Consider the following 20,217-nt stretch of genomic DNA (forward strand, 5'->3'; position numbering starts at 1 on the left):
ATAAATGATACCATTTTGATGTTGGAAAATAATACATTCAAATATAAGGAATCTATACTTCCACCCTTTTCTAATTGCTAATTTGCTATCTATACAAATGTTCGCATACTATAATGATTTAAGATCACACTACCATTTACCACACATTTAATTGAAAAACACATGTGCAACTGATACATTTTTCTAACACAAATGTTACTACCTTGTTAACTTCTATTTTTCTCCAGAACTAATAAATCAGCAGTAGAAGGAAAATAATGGATTTTAACAATTGCAATTAAAATATGTAAGGCAATCTAGCTCATAAGGACACATAATTAACTGTTACAGTTTTATGAAGTGTGATTTGACAAACAATATTTGCAAGAGAAACTATCTCGTGTAGAATAATGTGTATTGTGAAGCATAAAACAACCAAAGACATAAAAATAAACGAGTAACAAAAGTATGTTCCCTTGGTCAAATAATTTCAAGATTAACTATTGTATATATGTAGAAGATTGACTCCAAAGAATCAAAATATTTGGTAGCTGTACTTAAGGAAATATTATATAAAACCTATCACACGGGTAAAAACAAGATCTTAATTAACTAATTAACCTATATTGTAATATTATAATATAATTAAAAATCGAAAATACAATTTGATCACACTGATTTTAATTTATTATAACATTTTATTAAGAAGGAAACCGAAGACAGCGACCGTTAATCACTAGTAAAAGCATACAACTTTACTGAAGTAACTCCTCAGCACAACTATCAAATTATCAAATAGCTTGTTCCAACTTTTCTTCCATGTATGTGTGCCGTTTTGAAATTTAACTGTATTAATTGTTTCAAAGAAAAAATATTTGCTCGTCCAAGTGTTTAAAATAATTTTATATTTATTATTAAAACATGTATCATCCTTTTTTAAAAATGTATTCGTATTCATATAAGGATTTACTTATACTTCTAATAAAAATTGAACTAAAAATGAATACGGAATAAAGTATTTTTAGTTAAGTAAAAAAGAGAAGAAGATAATCATCATTACTTAACATATATTATTTATAATACAAATTTCTATTAAACGTGAAGATAGACTATTAAGGTGAAAATACTGTTAAAAGTTAACATATATTATTTATAATACAAATAATTAAAAGTTAACATATTATTTATATTACTATTTTTTTCTTTTTATTCCCTTCATTCATGAACTTTGGTTATTTTAGCATTTTATATTTATTTTTGAACCTTGTTCATATTAGAATTTGAAGATGTAATTCTGTATTTTTTAAATTTATTTATATCGCTATATAGTGAAATAATTAAGAAGATCAATCATCAATAATTTCTATTTTCACGAGATAATTACAGTGCAGTACTAATACTACTTAATAATATTTGCATTGAAAAAGAACACTATCCCATCATAGGATTTAATAATTGATATTAATACACTAGGGGCTAAATTATAAATTGGAGTAACTTAATTACAAATAAAGTAATTAGAGATATAATATTTTTTTTCCATGGTGAAGGCAAAGCAAGGGAACCTGCAGGCATTAACAAGATAGTAAATAATGCAACAATTATTAGATCCTTCAGATGTTTTGCATACTAAGTATTTCATACCTCAGACGTTATAAGCCAAGGGATGGGTCCCAGACCTAGAGAGAACCCAATCTTTTCCTCTTGAGATCTGCAAATCGGATTGCAGCTCTTTTTCCCGTTGAAGCCACAGATCTCTAGAAAAGTAAAATGGTTAGCAGTGCTATCACTTAACTACACCTCATATATGCATCCTATCATGCATTTGGGTGGAAAATTTTAGCCACAATGATGAGCCAAAAAAATACCTTAATTTCATGTACTTCAACAGATATATCAGTGTCAAATCCTCGTAACATTTGCAAAGAAGTCTCAAACTCATCTATCATCCCCATCTTGGCCTACACTTCCCCGATTACCCACCAAACCAGGAAAATAAAATAAAAGAGAAGCAGAAAGATAATTAACAAGAATAGAATGAGTAGTCATCCTTCTTTTCTGGAAGGAACAAGTATTTTAACAAAGATTAAAAGTACAAAATTTGATCAGCATAATGCATAACATATCCATACCAACCATCTGGGGGATTTAGGTATGAAAAATAATCCACGTATTAATACTGTACAAGGAAAAATTCCTGCAGCAAACATAAAATATTTATTGTTATTATTTAGGTTGCAGAAACTGGGTACTGATATGCTTTACACACAAGGTTTTGAAAGATCAAACCATTATTTATTAAACCTTCGGTAGCTTTTTAGGAACATCATGTCTGTTTCATTCCATGTTGGACATGTCACACTTTGAATACTTCTAACTGCGTGTTATAATTTTTTTTTACTTATATTTATCAAAGTATTACACTAATGCAAATAGGAATATCACAAAATTTGATAAATTGTAGAATTTTATTTTATCAGCAATAACTCATACTCAAATTTACTCTAATTCCCTCTTTAGATTTAAAATTTGCATTTTTATGCTAATTTAATAAGGTGTATTATAGTTGTCAGCTTGTGCCATGTTTCTTCAAGACCACAGGCCATATTCGTGCTTTCTATCCCCGATCAAATTTACTCCTGTATATCACGGTCAACTATTTTTTATTTTACAAATATGGCTCCTCCCCTGTACACACATATTCCTTCTGTTCCTTTCTATAAGAACTTAATGAAACTAATTTGTGACCAAGATTTTTAATATTTTCATGTGTCTTTCCGCAAGAGCTAAGACAAGTAAATAATTAGCAATTTACCCAGAATTGCAAGGACTCTCTAGTTGACAAAAAGACCCAACAGATAAGCCAACATAATGCCAATTGTAATAGAGAGCTGAGCCAGAAAAATTACAAAATTAATAAACTTCAAATACAAAAAAAATAGACCCGCATCAAGAAGCAACAATAAGGCTTCAACCTGGTTCACTGATCCAAGGCCACCTCTCAAGTTTTGAGGTGCAATCTCAGCTATATAAACAAGCACCTGAACAGAACAAAAGAACCAGTACACGGACCACTTTCACTCAGCATTCTTACCAAAAAGCCCAAGCAATAAAACTGATTAAGAAAGGTGATCAAGTTTACCACATAAGAGATAATCCCAACGCCAAAACCTTCCAACAACCTCCCCATATACAAAAATGAGGAATCCTATAAAAGCAACAACAAACAATGATTTACACATAGAGAAGGAGCCAACCACTGTATCAAAATCAAACCACTCATACTTTGGCAAAAGAAATAGCAAGCCACCCTATTATATTGGGGATCGCAGCAATCATCAATGACTGCAACATTAAAAAAAACACGCCAAAAATCACCAATCACTCTTCACATTCATAGATTTTCCTTTGAAAGATTGACTTCAAAACATGCACTACAAATGAATAAATCAATAAAATACCCCTTTGCGCCCGATACATTCAGCTATCTGACCACTCGCTATAGCTCCCACCATTGCTCCCACATTAGACAAAGATCCAAAGAAAGAAAACTACAACGAACTAAACATATTAAGCACCAAAACCTTAAAAAACAAAAAATAGCAAACCAAATAATTTACATATACAACAAGACCTCCGAAATAAAGAGGTTTAGATCATGAACTATAGCCCATTGGGTTGGAGAAGAATACCCACACTGCGCCAAAAAAATTCAAAATAGTTAAAACTAATAATAAAAACTTCCTTTTAATCCAACTCCTTTACCAATAATAACAAACATCAACAAAAATCGTATCCAATAGATGATGTGGACAATATGAAACACACGAGATTTGGGCTCGATCAAATCCATCAAACTTTAAATATGTGAGCATTCATTAAGCGTTTGAGGAACACAATGTTTACCTGTACCACGACCTAACACGTGGAGCCAAACGGGTTTCAGGGAGATACTGCTTGATGACAACAATAGTTCTTCGCGGAGCAGGTCACGACACGAGCTCACTATGACGGAGACAGTCTTCACGGAGCGAGCTCCACTGCTTGACGTAGCAAGGGTTTAAGGGAGATAAGGGTTTAAGTCGCGTAGCAAGGGTTTGACCAAAATATGCTTCACGGCGCGAGGTGCTTGTGAACTATAGGGGTTTCACCAAGAGTTGCTTCACGGCGCGAGGTGCTTCACCTGCAGTGTGAACTAGAGGGGTTTCAAGGGCACAACACGGTTCGAAATTAAAGTTTGGCATAGCTAATGGGCCAAGGGCGGTGGGAACGAAAATATTACTAAGATAAACAAAGACGGTCGTAGGAGATAACCGTCTTTGTCTTATTTCAACTAATTACAAAATTGCCACCAGGTTACATTATAACATGGTTCTGTATAACCTCCTTAGAATGTGTGACGTAAATAACAATAATTATTCCTCGAATTACAAAAATGTTATCGACTTCTTTTCTAAGATGGTCCTTTAGAATCGTCTTAGAAACAGTGTCGTAAAAACACACTTTTTTAATAGTGATAACTCATATACACATCACACAATAATCATATTTGCATGACACAATATATATATATATATATAGTAAAATCAAACTACATTATTTTTAATCAAAAGAGTTTTTATAATAATTAATTTAATGTTACATAAAAAAAATTATCACTAGGCATTAGCCTTACAATTTTATTTAATTTATTATTTTAGTATTACAATAAATATATACACACAACATGTTGATCATCATCGTGGAAAAATATAGAATAAGAAAATTATTCATATAAAATAAGTCATTAAAAATAAAACTATTTAGAATATAATTCACATTAATAAAAAGAGCTCAATTTTTTTTAAGGGTTCACACTCAACACAAGAAAACATTAATTTCAAATGGTTCATCAAACATATATAATTCATATATAATTCAAAGTTAAAATTATAAGGACAAAATAAAAATTATCCAATCGTGAATAATTCATCCCTTACCTCTAAGCAGGCTCAGTGTCTTCTGACAATGATAGCGGCATCTCTAGCGGTTCCTGAGATTTCTCCCATTTTTCCTTCGACTGCTCTGATAGAGTTCCCAACATCAGAGAGACAAAGAAGGGATTGAAGCCTTCACTTGTGTTGTCTTTGTGCGAGTCCTTTTGCTCTCTCCGTGGATATTGTCTCTCAAATCCCAATGGTGAAAATGTTCGGAATTGAATCACGAATCACATATCAAAATTTCATGAAAATCCAACGGTTTAAGAAATCGGGATCGTAGTTTTACTGAGACCATTTTGGCTTTTTGCGGGAAAAGAAAAAGCTACGGTGCGAAGGATATTTCTCTTAGCTCCAACATGTTTTTGCAATTCCCAACGGTGAGAATGCTCGGAATTTGGTTGCGAACATGGTGCTAAAATTTCACGACGATCTAATGGTGAATGAGTCCGAGATCGTAGTTTTTCTGATATAGGTTTGGTGGGTTGCGGGAAAAAGAAAGGGTTTTGAGAGGAGAAAAAAGAAAAACGAAAATGAGGCATCTGACTTAAGATAGTTATTTATACCTAGTGTACTCAGCCTATTATTTGCTCTATATTTATTTATTTTTACTAAAAAGCTTTTTAAATTAATTTACGAAAATTGAGATGTTACATATAGAGAATACATCTATGCAAAGAATTGAATGACAATTTTTTGTGTCTCATACAATTGATAAGAACACGTCTTATCTTGCAGAAGCATTAACCTATATCTGGGTAAAAGACTTGAGCATTAACTTCTTGTTCTACATGGACATATATGCACAAGTATATGTAGGATAGAGGGCAATTATAATTATATTGTGAACTAGTGATTTAAATTCCATGCACTGTTTTCTCCTTCCTTGTGTTTCTTAATCAAGCTGTCATTTCCCGCCAAATTCATTTGGAACTCTAACAGATTTGTAACAAACTTTGTAACTGCTTTTGTGTTAGTTTCTGGATCTATTCTCAATCTGTATATAAGTTCCTTTTGCTCAATGAATAACAGAAGCTTGTTTTGATCATCTTGCTCAATTTCTTTGCTTTCTTGTTCATAAGCTTTTCCTCTTTTCTTCTCGAGCAATAGCCTATGTTTTTCTTTATCTCGATAGCTACTGCACCTAATGTGCAAATCTGTGCGTGGTGATTTTCTAGTTCAAGCTTGATTTGTGACATGGTATCAGAGCTCTTCAAAGAGCTCTGCTGCGCAATCAAGAGAAGTTTCCGAAGCAATTTATCCTTTCTTCACCTCTGTTTTGAGTTTCATCTGGCTTTGATCTTCGATTATGACAATGAGTGAAAGAGATACACACATCCCAGCCATAGACAGCTTCCTTTACTTGCATCCAAGCGAGAATCCCGTGGTTTTGCTTGTATCTCCAGTTCTTGATTCCACAAATTATCACTCATGGAGCAGATCAATGATGACTGCTTTGAGTGCCAAAAATAAACTTGAGTTTGTTGATGGAGGAACAGCTGAGCCATTGAAAACTGATCGGACCTATGGAGCTTGGAAGAGGAGCAACAACATGGTAGTCTCATGGATTGTACATTCTGTGTCTACAAAAATTAGACAAAGCATTCTATGGATGGATAAGGCTGAAGAGATCTGGAAAGATCTAAAATCCAGATATGCACTAAGCGATTTACTCAGGATTTCAGACCTTCAATAGGAAGCAGCTTCGATTAGACAAGGTAACCTCTTAGTTACAGAATATTTTACAAAATTACGCATAATATGGGATGAGTTAGAGAATTTTAGGCTTTATCCTACATGTACATGTAGTTCACGATGCACTTGTATAGCACTTAAAACTGTAGCACAGAGAAAATGAGAGGATCGGACAATTCAGTTTCTTAGAGGTTTGAATGAGCAATTTGGAAATGTAAGATCACATGTACTTCTCATGGATCCACTTCCAGAGATTTCTAGAATTTTTTCCTATGTTGCACAGCAGGAGAGGCAGCTTGGAAATAGTTTGATAAATGTTAACAACATAGAAATGAAACCTAGCCTGGTTAATGCAGCAAAACTGGTTTGCAATTATTGTGGAAGGACTGTGTGACACCCTCTACCCCTCACATATATATTAATAAAGGAATAAAAATTCAAATATTAATTAAAAGTATTTTTAAAACATTTTTAAATACAAGCTTTTCAAATGGGTAAAAGGCTCACATTCACTTTCTTCTACATCATATTCAAACTTGTCCAAATAAATAATAAAGTCATCTCGACTCAAAGAAAGTCATATAAGTCTCATACAATTAATATAGAACATATATCCTAATGTCACATCCTATCAGAGCGTGGTGTTCCCGTGTCCTCTAGCATGAGGTTCTTCATAGTCATCCACCTATTCATCTGCTCCCCCGAACACAAGTTCAAGATCATCACAGGATCCAAACACAACAACACACAGGGAGTGAGTTATCACATTCCTAGCTAATAGAGAAACAAGACAATTAAATATATGTATTATATAAATGAGATACCACTTGCTTAAACATAGCTCACGTAACTTCACCACTTCGTCATTCAAAATTCACTTTTCAATTATCAATCACATTACACAAGAATCCCACACTTCGATCAAGATATAATAACACATCAATTAGCAAGCATATGCAATAGTTATGCTAAGACTCAATTCTATATGCAATGTGGTACCATGTCAGTGAAAAACCACCCTGGGGCGCTTAGGAGTACATAACAAGACACACCACACAATGGGTTTGTCAGGTCACTCTCACTAAGTAAGATCATAGGGAGACCAGTCAGGGTCACGATGTTTTGCGAGAATGCTCCAACCATATGAGATCAGCATAGGCTTAAAGGAGCACTCAAACCCAGTGACCCCCAAGGCCTACACTCCGAAGAGTCCGTCAGGGCCTCTCCCTCCTGATTCAGGTCCAACCCCTAAAATAATTTTTTTTACATGCAGACACTGCTCATGAATTATACAATACCTACGACCTTACACTCGTGTTTTAAACACGTTCAACACAATTGCGCTACGATTTAACACTGGTTCCTAAATAGGAAACCTACATTTTCTCTTTAACACTGCGCATCAACGCTTTTCTCAAGATAACGCTGGTCGGGTATTGTACAATTCATAGCTTACAACACAAGTAATTTCACATCAAGTGTTAACTACACACTTATCCACAACTAGAACTCATTCACAATTTCACATCTCATAGTGTCACAATCCACCATCACATGTTTACACGTATCTCACAAATTAACACATGTTCAACTTTACACTTATACTCAATCTCAATAACAATATTATAATCCCAAAGTAACATGTTATTCTACAATTCATCACATACTCACAATTTGAATTATCATTTCATATCCTCAATATAACAATTTATATAAAAGACTATCACAACATGAGGACTAAAACCCCTCAAATAATATTACACAATTATATCCAAATCATAGGTCCAAATATACAAATATCAAGAGCACAATTTATCAAGCAATTTTCATCAGGACATCAATATTTTATTTATAATCATAAAGGAAAAATTGCAATTTAACAAACATCCCAAAATAAAATCCCAATTTAATCCTCTAAGGATCCCTACACATGTTCTCACTAATCCCCAACTGTGAATAACTCATCCCTTACCTCTAAGCGGGCTCACGTGTCTTCAGCCAGCGATAGCAACATCTCTAGCGGTTCCCGGAAATTCTTTCAATTATTCATCCGACTGCTCCGATAGAATTCCCAAACGTCAGAGAGACGGAGAAGAGATTGAAACCTCCACTTGTACTGTCTTCATACGATTCCTTTTTCTCACTCCACGAATATTATCTCGCAAATCCCAACGGTGGAAGCGTGCGGAATTGAATTTCGAACAACATATCCAAATTTCACAATAATCCAACAGTTAACGAAACCAGGATCGTAGTTTTACCAAAACAGCTCTGGGTTTCTGCGGGAAAGAAAAAGGCTACAATGCGAAGGGTTTTTCTCTTAGTTCAGACATGATATCGAAATTACCAACGGTGAGAATGCTCGGAATTGTCTTGCGAACATGATACTCAAATTTCACGACGATCCAACGGTGAACGGATTCGAGATCGTCGTTTTTCTGATACTGGTTTGGTGGGCTGCGGGAAAAAGAAAGGGTTTTGAGAGGACAAGGGGAAAAACGAAAATGAGGCCAAAAAGAGGCAGCTGACTTAACATAACTATTTATACCTAGGGTACTCAGCCTATTATTTGCTCTATATTTATTTATTTATTTATTTATTACTAAAAAGCTTTTTAAATTTATTTACGAAAAATTGGGATGTTACAATTCCACCCCTCTTAAAAGAAGTTTCGTCCCCGAAACTTGCCGAAAGATCGAGAAAAAGATATCACGCATATGATACTCAATATCAAGATGTGTGTCAAGTTGAAACTCTTTTTCTGTTACTCTGATCACAAGACTCCTCTGCACTTAACTATTAAATCCGGTGATTCTCGTTTACTCAATGATAGTATTATATAAGTAAGTCTTCTCACGAGAGTGACATCTCAACTATAATAGAATGTGAATGACATACTATTTGGAGTAGAATAATATCATAGGAGACACTAATGACAAATTGAAAAGAACAAACAAACACAAGGAGACGTGACTGATCACATGGTCGACTCTTTTTCGAACATCGGACGGTTCTAGAAAGATAATGAGTTTCGAGACTCTCACACTCTACCAATCCTAGTTCACGATGACTATCGAGAATACATGATTTGCCTACCCTTGAGTCTAAGCCTCTTCCTTCAACATGATCTTTCTCACTTTCGTATACTTGACTCATAACTCTCACTTAGGTTCAAGAATGGTAACGATTCAACTCTAAGGTTGCCTACTTGATACTAACTGGGTGCTAATTAGATAAGCAATACAGATTACTCCCTACTTTTGTAAGTTTGTTCACCTTGAGGTAATCTTCACACATTTATGCTCATCATGTCACCCTATAACTTTGCACTTGAAGTTGAGATTTCAACTGTTGTTTACGATATCTAACTCTATAACTAGGACACTAGTCATATCATCGGTTTCCTATTCAAACTCTAACTACTAAGCTAGTTCTAACGTTTAAAACTAAACTCACAACAAGATTCTTGAGAATTTTACACATCTCTTTTATCTCGGATTCAGCTCCAAAGATCCTCACAATGTATCAAACTAACGGTAATGTCTCCCAAAATATTATGGTGAACCCCATGGTTACCTATTCTAACTCACATATAGGATAAATCTTTTCATAAGTCTTAAGTTGTCAATAAACATTGATCACTATTTGTCCTCCTACAAGCACTCCTCTAAACTTAAAAATTATTTCAAATATTTTACTACTCCAATAAGGACCTACGCGACTAAGATAGCACTCAACAATTTACAATGGTCGACTTCTCTATGAACTTATGGCTTACTCCTTACAAGGATCTCACTCAAAAACTTAAACTTACTTAAGTCATCTCCAGCAAGCATTAAGGTTAATCCAATGAGTCCTAAAATAACCTTTTGGTTCGACTACTAGTTAAGAGCATTTCATCTTAATCTTAGGTTTCCTCTCATCTCAAAACAACTTCTGCCCAAGAAGGATTTGTAGTTATCTTTCACCTAGACGTAGCATACTTTAAGGGTCATCTTCATCTAACTAAAATGCATAACAAAACTCTTAGCTCGGAACATGATGTCCAAGGGTCTATAACAACCTTATAATGCACATCATAATTCAACTTAACTGGAAACATACTAAACACTAATCATCAAAACCACAACAAGAGCTAACTCAGGGTGAGAGATCCTATCACGCATTCCACAAACACACATAGACATCAATCATATTATGACATGACCAGGTACACATAGAGGTCACAATAGGTACTAAGGTATTTCTTAATGCATCAACAAACTTTTTCCATATTAAGGTAAAAAGAACTAATATTTATTTTGCTAATCATACAACTATCATCAATAATCTTTTAGGTCACCTACCTTACGCAAGAACACTCACTCTTGAATCCTTCTATGCTTAACAATTAATGTCTTACTAACTACCTTACTCTCTTCTTAAGGTTCCACATTAAACCTCTTAACTATACTTCATAACTTTTCCAACTAGACTATGTTCTCCAACAACTCTACACTAGATATTTCCCACGAACTACGGTTACAAGTTTCTATGGGTACTACACTTATAAGATTCTCAATCTTGCACTTAGGTGGTAACTAAGCATATCCTCAAGGAACACAGGTACACGTCTTACTAAGTTTGACTTTCGTCTATAGGTAACAATGATAATGTCTACTCAAGTATTTCCTCTCAAAACATCTTAACATGATTGTCAAAGGCGAAGTCTCTCTTTATTCGTATTAGAAGTAACAACAAGAAAGATTATCAAGCAGTTTAACTAGACATGATTGGAAGATGAGCAGCCAATAATAAGATGAACACTCGATTGATTAGGAGACAATAATTTTAAATCAAGAAGGATCACTCATCTAGAATCAACAGTAGATACTCCAAATGAATTCTAGAAACGAAAACATAATCACAGTGTACGCACATATGGAGATATCAACTATCACTTGATCGTGACAGAAACATCAATAATCCAATTATTTGATGTAGGCTCATAACACAAACAATGAATTATACTCAAGCTTGCAAGTGAAATCGAATTACTCGACTTAAGTACGCAACACAAAGAATAGTTTACACTAGAATAAAAAGGTATGGTCAAAAGAGTATTCTATATAAAATATATCTCGATACGAGTCCTCGAACTATAGAGTATCAACATTGCTAAGAACAAGAAATCACGAACAACCATACTATCTATGCAATTAAGGCAAAACACCATACTACTAACATACCCAGAATTATAAGGTTCTTATAATAAGTATACAACGTACATATAAGAAGTAAGAATTTAATAGTTAATAAGGATGTATTAAAGAATCACAAACTTCAACTACTACATTCATGACTACACACAAAATAAAGTGAGTTAAGTAGTCATGTGTTTACACATCAAGAAAGACATACTCATCCAAGACATATATATGGTTCAAAAGGTTTTCACAACACTAATCCACACATCAAGATAGAAATAAGTTTATTAACAACATACAAGCAAGAAGATAAGGGCTCATTAAAGCATTATCCATCAGTATCAAGGCTTCTTGCATCACCTAACGGCTTACCATAATGTCAAACCGCACTTCACAAATTATAGAGATGACCAGTCTCATAACTCATGACTCAACAGTGGATTTATGGTATAACAGACATTAAGGATGCAACGCACATACAAGCATTATTATTAAGTCTTATTTAATCATGTAGGAGAAAATACAAGTAAAAATTTAAGCATGCTCAACAAAAGTACTCATAAGTAACCACACAGAGTGCACACCAGAATATGGTAAGCACATAACACACTGGCCGAAAGGTTCGACCTGCTCTGATACCACTAAATGTGACACTCTCTACCCCTCACATATATATTAATAAAGGAATAAAAATTCAAATATTAATTAAAAGTATTTTTAAAACATTTTTAAATACAAGCTTTTCAAATGGGTAAAAGGCTCACATTCACTTTCTTCTACATCATATTCAAACTTGTCCAAATAAATAATAAAGTCATCTCGACTCAAAGAAAGTCATATAAGTCTCATACAATTAATATAGAACATATATCCTAATGTCACATCCTATCAGAGCGTGGTGTTCCCGTGTCCTCTAGCATGAGGTTCTTCATAGTCATCCACCTATTCATCTGCTCCCCCGAACACAAGTTCAAGATCATCACAGGATCCAAACACAACAACACACAGGGAGTGAGTTATCACATTCCTAGCTAATAGAGAAACAAGACAATTAAATATATGTATTATATAAATGAGATACCACTTGCTTAAACATAGCTCACGTAACTTCACCACTTCGTCATTCAAAATTCACTTTTCAATTATCAATCACATTACACAAGAATCCCACACTTCGATCAAGATATAATAACACATCAATTAGCAAGCATATGCAATAGTTATGCTAAGACTCAATTCTATATGCAATGTGGTACCATGTCAGTGAAAAACCACCCTGGGGCGCTTAGGAGTACATAACAAGATACACCACACAATGGGTTTGTCAGGTCACTCTCACTAAGTAAGATCATAGGGAGACCAGTCAGGGTCACGATGTTTTGCGAGAATGCTCCAACCATATGAGATCAGCATAGGCTTAAAGGAGCACTCAAACCCGGTGACCCCCAAGGCCTACACTCCGAAGAGTCCGTCAGGGCCTCTCCCTCCTGATTCAGGTCCAACCCCTAAAATAATTTTTTTTACATGCAGACACTGCTCATGAATTATACAATACCTACGACCTTACACTCGTGTTTTAAACACGTTCAACACAATTGCGCTACGATTTAACACTGGTTCCTAAATAGGAAACCTACATTTTCTCTTTAACACTGCGCATCAACGCTTTTCTCAAGATAACGCTGGTCGGGTATTGTACAATTCATAGCTTACAACACAAGTAATTTCACATCAAGTGTTAACTACACACTTATCCACAACTAGAACTCATTCACAATTTCACATCTCATAGTGTCACAATCCACCATCACATGTTTACACGTATCTCACAAATTAACACATGTTCAACTTTACACTTATACTCAATCTCAATAACAATATTATAATCCCAAAGCAACATGTTATTCTACAATTCATCACATACTCACAATTTGAATTATCATTTCATATCCTCAATATAACAATTTATATAAAAGACTATCACAACATGAGGACTAAAACCCCTCAAATAATATTACACAATTATATCCAAATCATAGGTCCAAATATACAAATATCAAGAGCACAATTTATCAAGCAATTTTCATCAGGACATCAATATTTTATTTATAATCATAAAGGAAAAATTGCAATTTAACAAACATCCCAAAATAAAATCCCAATTTAATCCTCTAAGGATCCCTACACATGTTCTCACTAATCCCCAACTGTGAATAACTCATCCCTTACCTCTAAGCGGGCTCACGTGTCTTCAGCCAGCGATAGCAACATCTCTAGCGGTTCCCGGAAATTCTTTCAATTATTCATCCGACTGCTCCGATAGAATTCCCAAACGTCAGAGAGACGGAGAAGAGATTGAAACCTCCACTTGTACTGTCTTCATACGATTCCTTTTTCTCACTCCACGAATATTATCTCGCAAATCCCAACGGTGGAAGCGTGCGGAATTGAATTTCGAACAACATATCCAAATTTCACAATAATCCAACAGTTAACGAAACCAGGATCGTAGTTTTACCAAAACAGCTCTGGGTTTCTGCGGGAAAGAAAAAGGCTACAATGCGAAGGGTTTTTCTCTTAGTTCAGACATGATATCGAAATTACCAACGGTGAGAATGCTCGGAATTGTCTTGCGAACATGATACTCAAATTTCACGACGATCCAACGGTGAACGGATTCGAGATCGTCGTTTTTCTGATACTGGTTTGGTGGGCTGCGGGAAAAAGAAAGGGTTTTGAGAGGACAAGGGGAAAAACGAAAATGAGGCCAAAAAGAGGCAGCTGACTTAACATAACTATTTATACCTAGGGTACTCAGCCTATTATTTGCTCTATATTTATTTATTTATTTATTTATTACTAAAAAGCTTTTTAAATTTATTTACGAAAAATTGGGATGTTACAGACTGGACATACTGAAAGTGTATGTTATAAAAAGCATGGCATGCCTTCGGGTAGTAATGAGAGGAACAAGAAGAATAGCTTTAGAAATAATAAGATCTGCACTTACTGTGGGAAAACAGGCCATACAATTGAGGTTTGCTATAAGAAACATGGATTTCCACCAGGTTTTAAGTTTTCTAATTCAAGGAGCAGTGCAAATAGCTTGGTGACAGGAGATGAAGCAATCACCAATGATCAAACACAGGAAATTGAGCCCAAAGAAATTCGATTTTCACCTGAGCAATACAAAGCTCTACTTGCCTTAATCCAGCAACTAAGTGAAGGGAGTTCAGACACTATGTCTAGCAGTTCAAAACAGATTGCCTCTTGTTCAGTTGATACAACACCAGTCCATGGTAAGCACCCATTCTTTGTGAATAACACATGCACACACTGCACTTGGGTCTTAGATTCAGGTGCAACAGACCATGTGTCGGCATCTCTTAGTTCTTTTAAATCATATACAAAATTGAATCCTCCAATCCTAGTTAAGCTTCCCAATGGTCGCCATGTGTCAGCTACACATTCGGGTGATGTATGCATTTCTGACTCAATAGTTTTGTTTTCAGTTCTATATGTTCCAGCTTTTTCTTTTAACTTGATCTCAATATCTAAGTTGGTTTCTACAAACCATTGCAAGCTCATTTTCTCCTCTGATTCATGTTTAATGCAGGATGCACTCACTCAAGCCAAGATTGGTATAGTTGAAATGAGAAATGGATTATACTATCTCACTCCAACCAGACCAACCACTTGTAGTATTGAAACAGAAATTGTTCATCCAAATTGTACCATCATACCAATAGATCTATGGCATTCTAGATTAGGACACCTGTCTTTTGAAAGATTACAGAAAATGCAAGGCACTTATCCCTTTCTGAAATTCAATAAAGATTTAGTTTGCAATGCATGTCATTATGCTAAGCATAAAAGGCTTCTTTTTTTAAATAGAAGTACATATGCATCATGTAGTTTTGAAGTTTTACACATAGATATTTGGGGACCATGTGCAAAAACATCAATGCTAGGACATAGGTATTTTCTAACAGTGGTTGATCATCACACACGATTCACTTGGACATTTTTGATGCATACCAAAGCTGAGGCTAGAAAACATATTCAGGATTTCATTATTTTAGTTCATAATCAATTTGATAGTAAAGTTAAAGTTATAAGAACTAATAATGGGGTAGAATTTCTTATGAATGATTTTTATAGCTCAAAAGGTATTGTGCATCAAACCACATGTGTTGAAACACCTGAACACAATGGAATTGTAGAAAGAAAGCACCAGCATTTATTGAATGTAACAAGGGCCCTTCTATTTCAAGCAGATTTGCCTCATAGTTTCTGGTCATTTGCTTTGACTCATGCAACTCATTTAATTAATTGCATACCTACTCCCTTTTTGAAAGATGCATCTCCATATGAAATAATTTTTGGAAAACCATGTGATATATCAAATCTTAAAGTTTTTGGATGCCTATGTTACATTTCCACACTGTCAGCCAATAGGAAGAAGCTGGACCCAAAAGGCCATCCATGTGTGTTTCTAGGCTTTCAACCAAATACAAAAGTATTTTTAGTTTACAATCTCCACACAAATGGTTTAACAACATCCAGAAATGTGGTTTTATATGAAAATCATTTTCCTTTACATCATACAACCCAAGAAATTGAAACACAACCAATACCACCCATAGTTTCTCCTACACCATTCCAGTCTGAACAATATTCATTTGATACACCTGCTTTTAACCCCTCAAATACCTCTATGCCATCTGAACCAGTCCTACGGAGGTCAACAAGAGATAGGAAAACCCCCACATTCCTTACTGATTACCACACATTTCTCAATTCAACTAATACACTCAATCCAATATCAGCTTCAGTGATGCATCCAGGCAAGAGGTAACTCATCCTCTTGATTCAGTTTTGTCCTATTCTAGATTGTCTCCATCCCACAAACATTTTGCCTTATCCATCTCCACAACTGTTGAACCAAAGACATACACTGAAGCATCTCAGCATGACTGCTGGCTTAAGGCAATGAAAGCTGAGTTAGAAGCTCTCCAATCGAATAATACATGGACTCTGACAGAATTACCACATAACAAGAAAGTAATAGGCTGCAGGTGGGTTTACAAGGTTAAATATCATGCAGATGGATCTATTGAGAGGTACAAGGCCCGATTAGTAGCTAAAGGATATACACAAATGTAAGGGCTAGATTTCTTGGACACATTTTCTCCAGTTGCCAAACTTACTACTGTCAGGTTGGTTTTGGCCTTAGCTGCCATAAATGGCTGGCATCTTAGGCAATTAGATGTAAATAATGCCTTTCTTCATGGGGAATTGAATGAGGAGGTTTATATGCAATTGCCACCAGGAATGGTAGTCCCTCATTCCAATCAAGTATGTCGATTAAACAGATCACTCTATGGCCTTAAGCAAGCTAGTAGACAGTGGTTTCATAGATTGTCCACCCTTCTTCTGAATAATGGGTTTACTCAAGCATCATTAGACCATTCCTTGTTCTTTTTCTTCAATAATGAGAGTTTTACAGCAATCCTAGTCTATGTAGATGACATAGTTCTAACTGGGAATGACATTAAAAGAATCAATCAGATCACTTCATTACTAGATGCTGTTTTCAAGATTAAAGATCTAGGTAATTTGAAGTTCTTCCTTGGAATTGAAGTGGCTCGATCTCCTCAAGGCATCCACTTATGCCAGAGAAAGTATACTCTAGATATTCTCTCTGATTCTAGTATGTTAGCTTGTCGTCCAGCTGCTACACCAATGGATTGTACTACTCATCTTCAAAGCCAAGGTGACCCCCTGCCAGCTACAGCTGCTTCTTCCTATCGAAGATTAATTGGCAGACTTATATACTTAACTAATACCAGGCCAGACATTTCCTATGTTGTCCAGCAACTTAGTCAATTCATGAATGTCCCAACCATAGATCACCAGAAGGCTGCCTCGCGGGTTTTGCGATATCTGAAAGGATCACCAGGACAAGGCCTATTCTACCCAACTTCAGGATCCATTCATATTCAAGCCTTTAGCGACTCTGATTGGGCTGGATGTCGTGATACCAGGCGCTCCATTACTGGTTACTCAATTTTTCTTGGAAATTCTCTCATTTCATGGAAATCTAAGAAACAATCGACTGTTTCTCGTAGCTCATCTGAGGCAGAGTATCGAGCACTAGCAGCAACTACTTGTGAGATCCAATGGCTCACTTATCTCCTCTTGGAGTTTCGCATTTCATTTAATCAACCAGCAAACCTCTTCTATGATAATAATTCAGCAATCCAAATTGCTTCCAACCAAGTATTCCATGAGAGAACTAAGCACATTGAATTGGATTGTCACATTGTTAGGGAGAAATGTTTGAGTGGTCTTCTGAAATTGTTACTAGTCTGGTCCTCTATGCAGCTAGCCGATGCATTTACCAAAGCCTTGCAGCCAGCTTCATTCAAATTCATGATTTACAAGCTGGGAATGATGAACATCTATTCCCAGCTTAAGGAGGCTCTTAATCAAGCTGTCATTTCCCGCCAAATTCATTTTGAACTCTAACAGATTTGTAACAAACTTTGTAACTGCTTTTGTGTTAGTTTCTGGATCTATTCTCAATCTGTATATAAGTTCCTTTTGCTCAATGAATAACAGAAGCTTGTTTTGATCATCTTACTCAATTTCTTTGCTTTCTTGTTCATAAGCTTTTCCTCTTTTCTTCTCGAGCAATAGTCTCTGTTTTTCTTTATCTCGATAGCTACTGCACCTAATGTGCAGATCTATGTGTGGTGATTTTCTAGTTCAAGCTTGATTTGTAACAGTGTTTACTGCTGTATTAATGTGATACACTAAGAAAAAGAATTTATAGATGCTGTTAAGGTTACAAATTTAAATGTCTTTGTTTAGTTGAATGATTGCAGAGTCTCAATGCCAAAACTGGTCTATTTAATTAGCAACAGAAAATGAAGATTATCCATCAGGATCCCAAGCTTCAGGCACAGCGTGTGGCTGCTATTAAGGTTTAAATTGCCAGGATTTGTATTTTATTAATGTCATCTCTCTTATATTACAAAATGATTGCATCCTTCATAGTAATTTTTGTTGCATTCTTGTTTACAAGTTAATATTTTATGCATTGACATTTAGGATTCACTGGTTTTGATCTACGAGGAATATCCACAAAATAAAATATGGCTTCAAAAAGAAATTTTCTGTGTGTTTATTTTTTCTGTGATATATGTAGTAAAGGAGTAAACACTCGTTATTTTTATCATCCGAAGATGTGTGACATCACATTAATCTACCATTTATAAATATATCAAATTGGTCCTCCAAAAACACGTGCAATATCAAACGTCTGTAAATGTCACATTTTGTCATCAGATTGGTCCTTGAAAGATCACTGTTGGCATTAATCATTTGAAGTACTAATTTAATGTCACTAATAAATGGAAGGCTAATGCCATGTTGCGCATATATTTGAAGGGCAAAAATGAGCTTTTACTCTATAGGGAAGTGACCTGAGTTTTTATCAATATTAAATTTCTTTAGTCCTGGCTAAATTAAGCTCTCAAATGGTTTTTGATTGCTATAATTCTACTATTTTAATCAGGGTAGGGAATAAAACATCTTTTAAAGCCCAAGCATAATACCTTCTTTGTTTGCATGTTTTATGACTTACTTGAGTGTTGGGTCACAAGACTTCTGGTTGTCAGTAAGTAAATTGTGTAAGTACTTGAAGCATTAGAATATTGACACAAAATTCTGAACAATAAATATTTTCTCTAATGGATGCAGAAAGCCAAGGGAACTGTTGCAGCAAGAAAGCATTCTTCCAAAATTATGAAAGCTTACTATAGTGATCCAGTAAACCGTCAGAAAAGGAGCATGGCCTTGAAGGGTCATTTTCATACCCCTGCACCTGTGACTTCATTGCTGGTAGACATGGTTGAACTTCATACTCATTTGATTTTTGTCCCCCCTCAAATGCAGGTGTGAAATTCTACTGCCAAAACTGTGGACGTGAAGGGCACAGGAGACACAACTGTCCAGAACTCGAGGATAGCTTGGTTGATCGGCGATTCACGTGTAGGATCTGTGGGGATAAAGGCCACAACAGAAGAACATGTAGAAAGTTAAAGATAAGCCTTAGCAATGGGAGAACAATAAAACACCATCGGTGTAAAGTATGCCACCAATTCGGCCATAACCGCAGGACCTGCCCTCAAGCTGTTCCTTCTTTTGTTGTTCCTAGTAAAAGAAGGAATGCAGCCTCTCGAAGACCATACAAATGTAGGTTGTGTAAGAAAGAGGGACATAATATTAGGACATGTCCAAGTAGGACAGTTGTTACTGAACACCCTCGAGATTAATTAGATACTCATGTCAAACATAAGTTTTTCAACCTAAAT

The 20,217-nt window shown here is 35.3% G+C and overlaps 2 pseudogenes; one reads left to right on the plus strand and one right to left on the minus strand.

Moving 5' to 3' along the window:
• The window catches only part of LOC114397011, a 38,381-nt pseudogene extending 18,203 nt beyond the window's left edge, over positions 1–20,178 (plus strand).
• On the minus strand, positions 1,360–4,223 carry LOC114396151 (annotated as a pseudogene).
• Positions 20,179–20,217: the final 39 nt, after the last annotated feature.

The sequence above is a fragment of the Glycine soja genome, chromosome 18, assembly GCF_004193775.1.
Source record: "Glycine soja cultivar W05 chromosome 18, ASM419377v2, whole genome shotgun sequence".
Taxonomy (NCBI): Eukaryota; Viridiplantae; Streptophyta; class Magnoliopsida; order Fabales; family Fabaceae; genus Glycine; species Glycine soja.